This window comes from Hyperolius riggenbachi, chromosome 6, assembly GCF_040937935.1.
Source record: "Hyperolius riggenbachi isolate aHypRig1 chromosome 6, aHypRig1.pri, whole genome shotgun sequence".
Taxonomy (NCBI): Eukaryota; Metazoa; Chordata; class Amphibia; order Anura; family Hyperoliidae; genus Hyperolius; species Hyperolius riggenbachi.
Genome location: NC_090651.1, coordinates 325,616,390 through 325,624,142, shown reverse-complemented (window position 1 = coordinate 325,624,142; position 7,753 = coordinate 325,616,390).

The following is a 7,753-nucleotide window of genomic DNA, read 5'->3' as shown; positions in this document are numbered from 1 at the left end:
GTTCCAGATAACAGATGCTTGGAGTCTGCAGCAAAACTGGGCGACAGATGCTCGAACGGGCGGGAGACGGCTCGGACACTTGTGCCAATACAGAGGGCACGAGGCCTGTGACTTTGCTGGGTTCCCCACATCAAACGCTTACACAGAGAAGATGTTAGCGTGGAGGATTCAGTATCAAGTTTGAATATTTTCTTAGTTTCTCGCTTGTTTTTCATGCTAATCTCCCAAAGCAAGCCACAAATAGTAAACACAGGTTTAACCAGTTCACCCCCAAGGGTTTTTACCCTAACGGGCCAGAGCAATTTTCACCTGTCAGTTCTCCTCCCTTTTATTCCTTATTAACTTTATTACTACTTATCACAACAAAATGATCTATACCTTGTTTTTTCCGCCACCAATTAGACTTTCTATAGGTAGTACATTTTGCTAAGAATCTTTTTATTCTAAATGTGTTTTAACAGGAAAAATAAGAAAATAATGGAAAAAAAGTCATTATTTCTCAGTTTTATAGTTTTAAAATTAAATGTTCTCCTGTGGATAAAACTGACACATTTTATTTGCCCAGTTGTCCCGATTATTACATCGTTTAAATTATGTCCCTATCTCAATGTATGGCAACATTATATTATTTGGAAATATAGGTGTTATGTTTCTGGGGGTTTTTTTTGTTTTTTTTGTCCGGTCCATAATTACAAGCCCCTATGTAGTAAAGTAAAAGTAATTTTCCCTAATAAAATATAGATTAAAAAAGCTGAGTCGCTAAGGCAACTATTTATGTATTTTTTTCATTTAACTAAGCTGTGACTGTTTCCTGTTTTATGAATGGACGCGGCCGCTGATCGTGGTCATGTCCATTCATTCCAGGCATTGCGATTGGGTAGAGGACCTCGGTCCTCTTCCCCAATTGTGGAACACGGAGTTCCGAAGGAAATGGTGGCGGGAGCGGCGCGCACACATGCGGAGTGGTGGTGGGAACGAGCGACTTATTAAAATGTCCTGATGCCGTTAACAGGCTCAAACAGGACGTTTTAATAAGTTGTGTTGTCATTAACTAGTAACTACTTAATTGCTTCAAATTGCAGGAAATACAGTATTATTATTTATTATTTAGTATTTAAATAGCGCCAACATCTTCCACAGCGTTTTACAGAGTATATTGTCTTGTCACTTAACTCTCCCTCAGAGGGGCTCACAATATGTTTGTATGTGCACACCCACCAACATTTTACTAAAGTCTCTTCTTTATGGCTCACCCTAAATCTGCCCCACAACATACCTGAGCTATGTGATTTCTGGAAAGGCCACAAAGGGTCAGGCCTTGGGTGCAAGCTAGCCAAGGGGTGGCTGGATATGAAAGAGGGAATACTGCATATGGAAGAAGAAGCTGCATATGGTGGAATACAGAGGTAGCACAACGCATGGATAAAGGGAGCTGCTACTCAAGGGACCTGTATGAAGGCCGTGCAGTACATGAATGTTAAACATGGGAGAGGGAACTGCAAGAAAGTTGGCCTAAGGGCGGAGAAAGTATTAATCCGGCCTTGGCAGGCCCGTATTTACCATAAGGCACTGTAGGCACGTGTCTACAGGCCCCTGATGATGGAAAGGTCACTCCCCTCCCCTATTGCCTACCTCCTGCCTTACCTATGCAGAGTCCCAAGCAGAGAGTAAATGAGACTTTACTCACCTGAGTCTCGGGATTCCACTAATGAGATCTCACTTCAGCCTGGAGACACCTCTAGCTACATAATACTTGGGGGCACCTGAATCTACTTAATACTGAAGGTATCTCTGGCTACCTAATACTAAGGGGCACCTGCAGATACCTATGATGGGCAAGGGAAGTAAGGGAGAAGTGACAGCTGGGATAGCCAGCACACTTGCGGTGCGGTTCGGCAGGATTTTGTAGGTTCATGGAGGAAGAAGTCTAAGGTGCCAGGGCATCTGTGCCTATAAGCTCCTCCAAGGTAAATCTGGGCCTGGCTCTGAGCAAGTTTTTAATGTAAAATAATTACAATTATACTTATACTGATAAACTGCTCAGAGTTCCTCCATGACTGTGGTACGGACGTCAGACTTGAAATTCTAGAGGCAAGGAGTAATGTGATGGTTTTCCAGGTGTTGTACGTAGCACTGTGGGATTTCTCAGCACTATATAAACTAATGTTTTAAGCGGTATTATAAAATAAACAGTCCTGTACAATCATCCAATGAGCATTCTGCAGAGTAGGAGTCTGCGCTTGTAATATAAATAATTGCCCTTCAAACCCTCTAGCCAGTGCTTGTTACTGCACTGCTCTGGTGATAAGAAGGCTTTACGTGATATGTATATACAGTATGTTACATTGCTACACACATACCTTCGCTGGGCCCTCTAATAAGCCGATATACATGTACAATAAACAATCCTCTACATATAAGGCAAGTTAGGAGAGGTGAGGCTGACTGCTGGGTGATTTAGTCTGGCCGGGTTGGTCACCTACCCCCATCCTCAGTCATTTCTCCTGGCATTCTCTCCCTCCAACCTTCCATATTTCTCTCCTTGTGCTCATTCTTCTTCCTCTTTAGGAATTCAGAGAATGTGATAAGAGAATGCAGAGATCTAAAGCAACAAATCGTCTTCAAGGCAGGAGGGGGAGAGAGAAGGGAGCAGAAACCACCGACAGGATCTCTGCACCTGACCTGAACTCCTGTACCGGTACCAGGAGAGGAATGTGTAACCTGCGTACAGCACAGGGCCTTCCCACGCCACAACTGTTTTGTTTTACTGCTTTTTATCTTATCGTAGAACCTTATGGCCCATACTCACGGGCTACAATTGTCGCCGCAACCACGTGGCACGCGCGTGTTGCGGTGACAGGTCGCCCGTGAGTATGTCGCGCGCACCCCGAATCGTCGCTCGTCGCTGCTGTCGCCAGGCGATTGGCGGCGGTCAATCGCACGCCGCAACTTCACTGCAACTGTCGCTAGTCCACATGTGTATGCGGACTAGCGACAGCGACCAATAGACAATCCACGGCACTTCCGGCGAGGGGGAGGAACGTCGGCGACAGCTTCCATCGCTGCACTAATCCCTCTTCCGCGTGTGTACGCGGAGGGACCTGGTGACTAGCTGTCGCCGGCCTGTCACGCACACGCTCCCGTGTGCTAGCGACAGGCCAGAAAAGTAGCCCGTGAGCATGGGCCATTAGTTTAAGGACCACTATTGCAAAAAATTGTATAATTTAAATTACTTACATCTAAGATGTACTTGTCTCACAGAGTAAAATGAACTACAATTTTTTCCCCCATATACAGTAACTGTCACTTGCAGTAGGCAATATAAATTTGAGAGATCTGACAGGTTTTGGACCAGTCCATCTCCTCCTTGGGGATTCTCATTATTTCCTTTATTCTTTACAAAATCAATGCAAAAATGATGGCTGGCCCCCATCCCTATTATTATTAAAGAAGAGGTCCAAGGTAGAACGAAAATCAAAATCCACTTACCTGGGGCTTCCTCCAGCTCCTGACAGTCGTCCTGTGCCCTCGCCGCAGCTCCGTTCACTGCCGGTGTCCTCCTCTGAAAAAAAACGGCCTCGCCAGGTTGGCTTCCGGGTCGGCTTTATGTGCGCTCCACGGGTGCGGGTCACCTGGTGTAGCCGACATCATCAGACCTTTACTGCGCAGGCAGAGCTGCAGCGAGGGCACAGGACGGCTGCCATGGACTGGAGGAAGCCCCAGGTAAGTGGATTTTTGTTCTACCTTGGAGGTATCCTTTAATATTATTATTGATTTATAAACCACCAACATATTCCGTGGCACTTGCTCACTTGCACTCCATTTTGGAAGTAGGGCTGAGTAACTGCCATTCAGTAAGTCGTTTTGAAAATAAAGAAAGCCCTGATCATTCCCCATGAGGAGATGAACTACTCCAAAACTTGTCAAATTTGTAAAGCCTACTGTAAGTGACAGTGACGTAGGAAAAAATGAATTTTTAGAATATTTTATTCTGGATCAGTTGTACATTTTATACATATGTATTTTACATTTTTCGCAATAGTGGTCGTGCCATGGTCTTCCCAGTAGTAACATATGGCTGTGAACGTTGGACTATAAATTAGGTCATACGTAAAACAATGATGCTTTTGAACTGTGGGTGTGAAAAAAACTACTGAGAGCTTCCTGGACTATTAGTAGATGTAACAAGTCACTACTTAACGAAATAATGCCAAAGTGTTTACTAGAAGGACTGATACTTCTATTAAAACTCAAATAATTTGGTCACATGATGAAAAGACCATAGTCTTTGGAAAATTCCTTGATGCTTGAAGAAATTGAGAGAATGGCAGAGACTGAGGGATGGAACCCACAGGAGCGCTTTTGGCAGCGTTTTGGCAGCACTGCGATACGCTAGCAGTTTGCCAAAACGCTGGGCTAATGTTAATGGATGGGGCAACTTCCACAGGAGCGTTTGCGTTTCTCAGAAACGCAAACGCAGGACGTGCAGCATTTTGGGAGCGTTAACGCTTCAATGTAAAGTATTGAACCGCTAGCGGAAACGCTCAGCAAAACCTAAACTGAGCGGTTTTGCTAGCGTTTTGCGGTTCAGCACACTGTAACAAAATGAAAAATAATTCACAGGACCAATCAGGATAAAAACGCAAAACGCTAGGCACCCGCTGGGGAAAAAAATACAATGTTGCAAAACACGGCCAAAAACGCGCATGAATCCGCTTGCAAACCGCTCAGACAAAACGCTAGCGGTTGCGTTTTGCGTTTGCGGTTTTCAGTGGGTTCCAGGCCTAAAGGTGGCCACTAACGATCCAATTTCTAGCAAAAAAAATTGTTCAAGCGATCAGATAACTCTGATCTGAAAAAAAATCGTTCACAACACCATCCATGCACACACCTTTGCTTCCTATCTATCACAACCAACAAGAAAATCCAAATTTTGGTTTGACGAAAATCCAATCGGACGACTATTTGTTATAATCAATCGTAATCGATTGTGCCCATCAAAGCCCATCAACGGAGATTATTTGCAACCAATCCGATCAAACTTTCAAATCGCTCGAATTATTTTTTTTTTGCTAGAAATTGGACTGTTAGTGGCCACCTTAAGGTGGATAGACAGCATATGTCAAGCTATGAACATGGCAATGCAACAGCTGAAAGAAGCAGTGATTGACAGACATTTGGCATGCAGAAGTACATATGGTCACACGGAGTCAACTAAAAGAATGAGGAGGAGCACCTTAGGAACATGCAAGGTTCTCTTGCTTGCCATCTAAATCCTACCTGGCTGTAAAGTTGGCTATACACAATCTTTCTAATGGATTTCAGGCAGATTTGATCCCAATAATAAATTGCTTAAACATATCCGATTGAGTGTCTTTTGATTGATTATGTGCAGCTTATTGATCAATAGTCTGATAGGGCATGGTGGAAAGGGGGTGGGGCATCAGCGGTCCATCACCTTGCACTGCATTGTGCAGTACTGTACAAGGTTTGTGGGTCAATCAAAGCTTGATGGATTTCTGCTGAAGTCTATCAAAACGAAATTCTCTGTATATGGTAGGAATCGTTCTATAGCCAATCAAATTCCAATAGCATAGGGGTCAATCAACTTTGCATATCAAGCCATAATTAACCAATATATGGTCAGCTTTACTGTGATTTTGTGATTATGCTTACTTGTTAGCTAAAGACATTATAGGCAGTGATGCTCAAATCCGATCCGGATGAAATCCTGATTGTTGTGATCCGGAATTCATCCTGTTAAATTCAAGTCACCTGTATGGGCTGGGCGGGGGGTTTAATCTTTGAATGTAAAGACACTCTGTATCAAAATGTTCAGCCATAGTTTTTCTATTCTATAAGTTCCTATACCTGTTCTAATGTGGTCTGTGTTACTGCAGCCTTTCCTAATTGCACAGTGGCTGTGTTATCTCTGTTATATGATCTAATCTTTTCTCTTCTGTCGGCTCTGTCGGCTGAGGCTGGAATGTGTGGAATGTGCTGCACTGCTTGTCATTGGCAGAAGCTATACACACCCTCTCCAAGCTCTGTATGAGTCAGAGACTGAGCTACTCTCAGCCTATCACACTCTAGTTAGAAGCCATGTCTTTTGTTTGTAAACACTGCCTAAAACTGGCAATTACAAGCCAGGATTGCAACAGGGAGTGGCAGAAACAGCACAGATGGGCACAGGAGAACATAATGAATAGAATGGTATGCTTTTTATTGTAAGAATTTTAGAGTACAGATTCTCTTTAACAGGATGAAATCCGGATCACAACTATCTGGATTTCATCCGGATCGGATTTGAGCATCACTATTTATAGGCCCATATGCAATTAACTTTTTTTTCTTTAGTTTTCTCCTTGGAGATATTTTTTCTTCTTCTCTTCAAAATAACTTTTCTGCATTTTGCAATACAAAAAAATGCCAAAACGTAGGTGAAGAGGTACTATCAAAATAAGTATTTTTGAGTATTTGCTGGTGGCTTAAAATGCATTTTATTGACAAGGTGTATACTCTTGACGTAGGAGAAAACTCAGTAGAAAAAGTGAATTGCATATGGCCCATATATTATTAATTTTTTCTCCTGAGTTTTCTCCTAGGATATAATTTTTCATCAAAGTTTCATAATGTAAATTGGGGAGAAGAAAGATTTTACAATGGGCAAACACTGAGTAAAAAAATGTATAAATGAACATTGTAAAAAAAAATAAGCAACTTTATTCATTACTTAATTTTCACAACAGTTCCTTTTTAAAGTAAAGACTTCAGAAGCAATTTGCTTATCTCTATTGAAAAGTAAAAATTAAAAAAGAACACACTACATTTTAGATACATAGATAATTGCTGTAATCTGCCTCGTGCATCACAATGGTGACAGCGGGACGCAGGAAGCCATTAGCGCCTTTTTATAAATAAGACAAAATATTCATTATCATAAGCAGCTTTATTAGATAAAGCGTAAAATCTTTTTCACAAATATTCCTGTTTAGCAAATTTGTCTTCACGCCTTGTCGCTAGACATCTCCGCAGATGCAGCCGAGGACCAGCCTGCTTAGCATTCACCACCCCGGCCAATTACCATAATTAAGATTTACTAATCAGGATCTTCTGCTTCTTGCGGAGGATGAAATATTAATGTAACGCCTTCCTCTAAGAACTTGTAATTCAGGAGCTTTGAATTGCTTCACCCCTCTGGCGGAAAATGAGGTTATTATGTCTGGGATGCGAGGAGAATGCATTATGGGTAAGCGCTAGCGCGGAGGCTTAAAACCAGCCTGAAATGAGCAGAACTTAGATGTAAATGAGGAGTCGCCCAAAACGATAAAAAATATATATATATAAATTAGAGTTTAGGGACGGCAGTTATTGTACTTCCTAATAATGACCAATAAGCTTTTAAAGAGACACTGAAGCGAGAAAAAAAATATGATATAGTGAATTGGTTGTGTACTATGAATAATTACTAGAAGATTAGCAGCAAAGAAAATATTCTCATACTTTTATTTTCAGGTATATAGTGTTTTTTCTAACATTGCATCATTCTATAATATGTGCAGATTACACAACACTCAGCCTTTAAAATGAGTTTTTCAGAGCAGTCTGTGAAGTAATGACCTCTCCTCTAGCAGAGGAAAAGTAAATAGTCCAGGAACAGTTGAGATAATAAAAGTCAGATAACAGCCCTCTCCACGACTAAGTTAGTCGGAGAGCTTAATGGCTTGTTTACATAGAGATAACAACTGGAGTT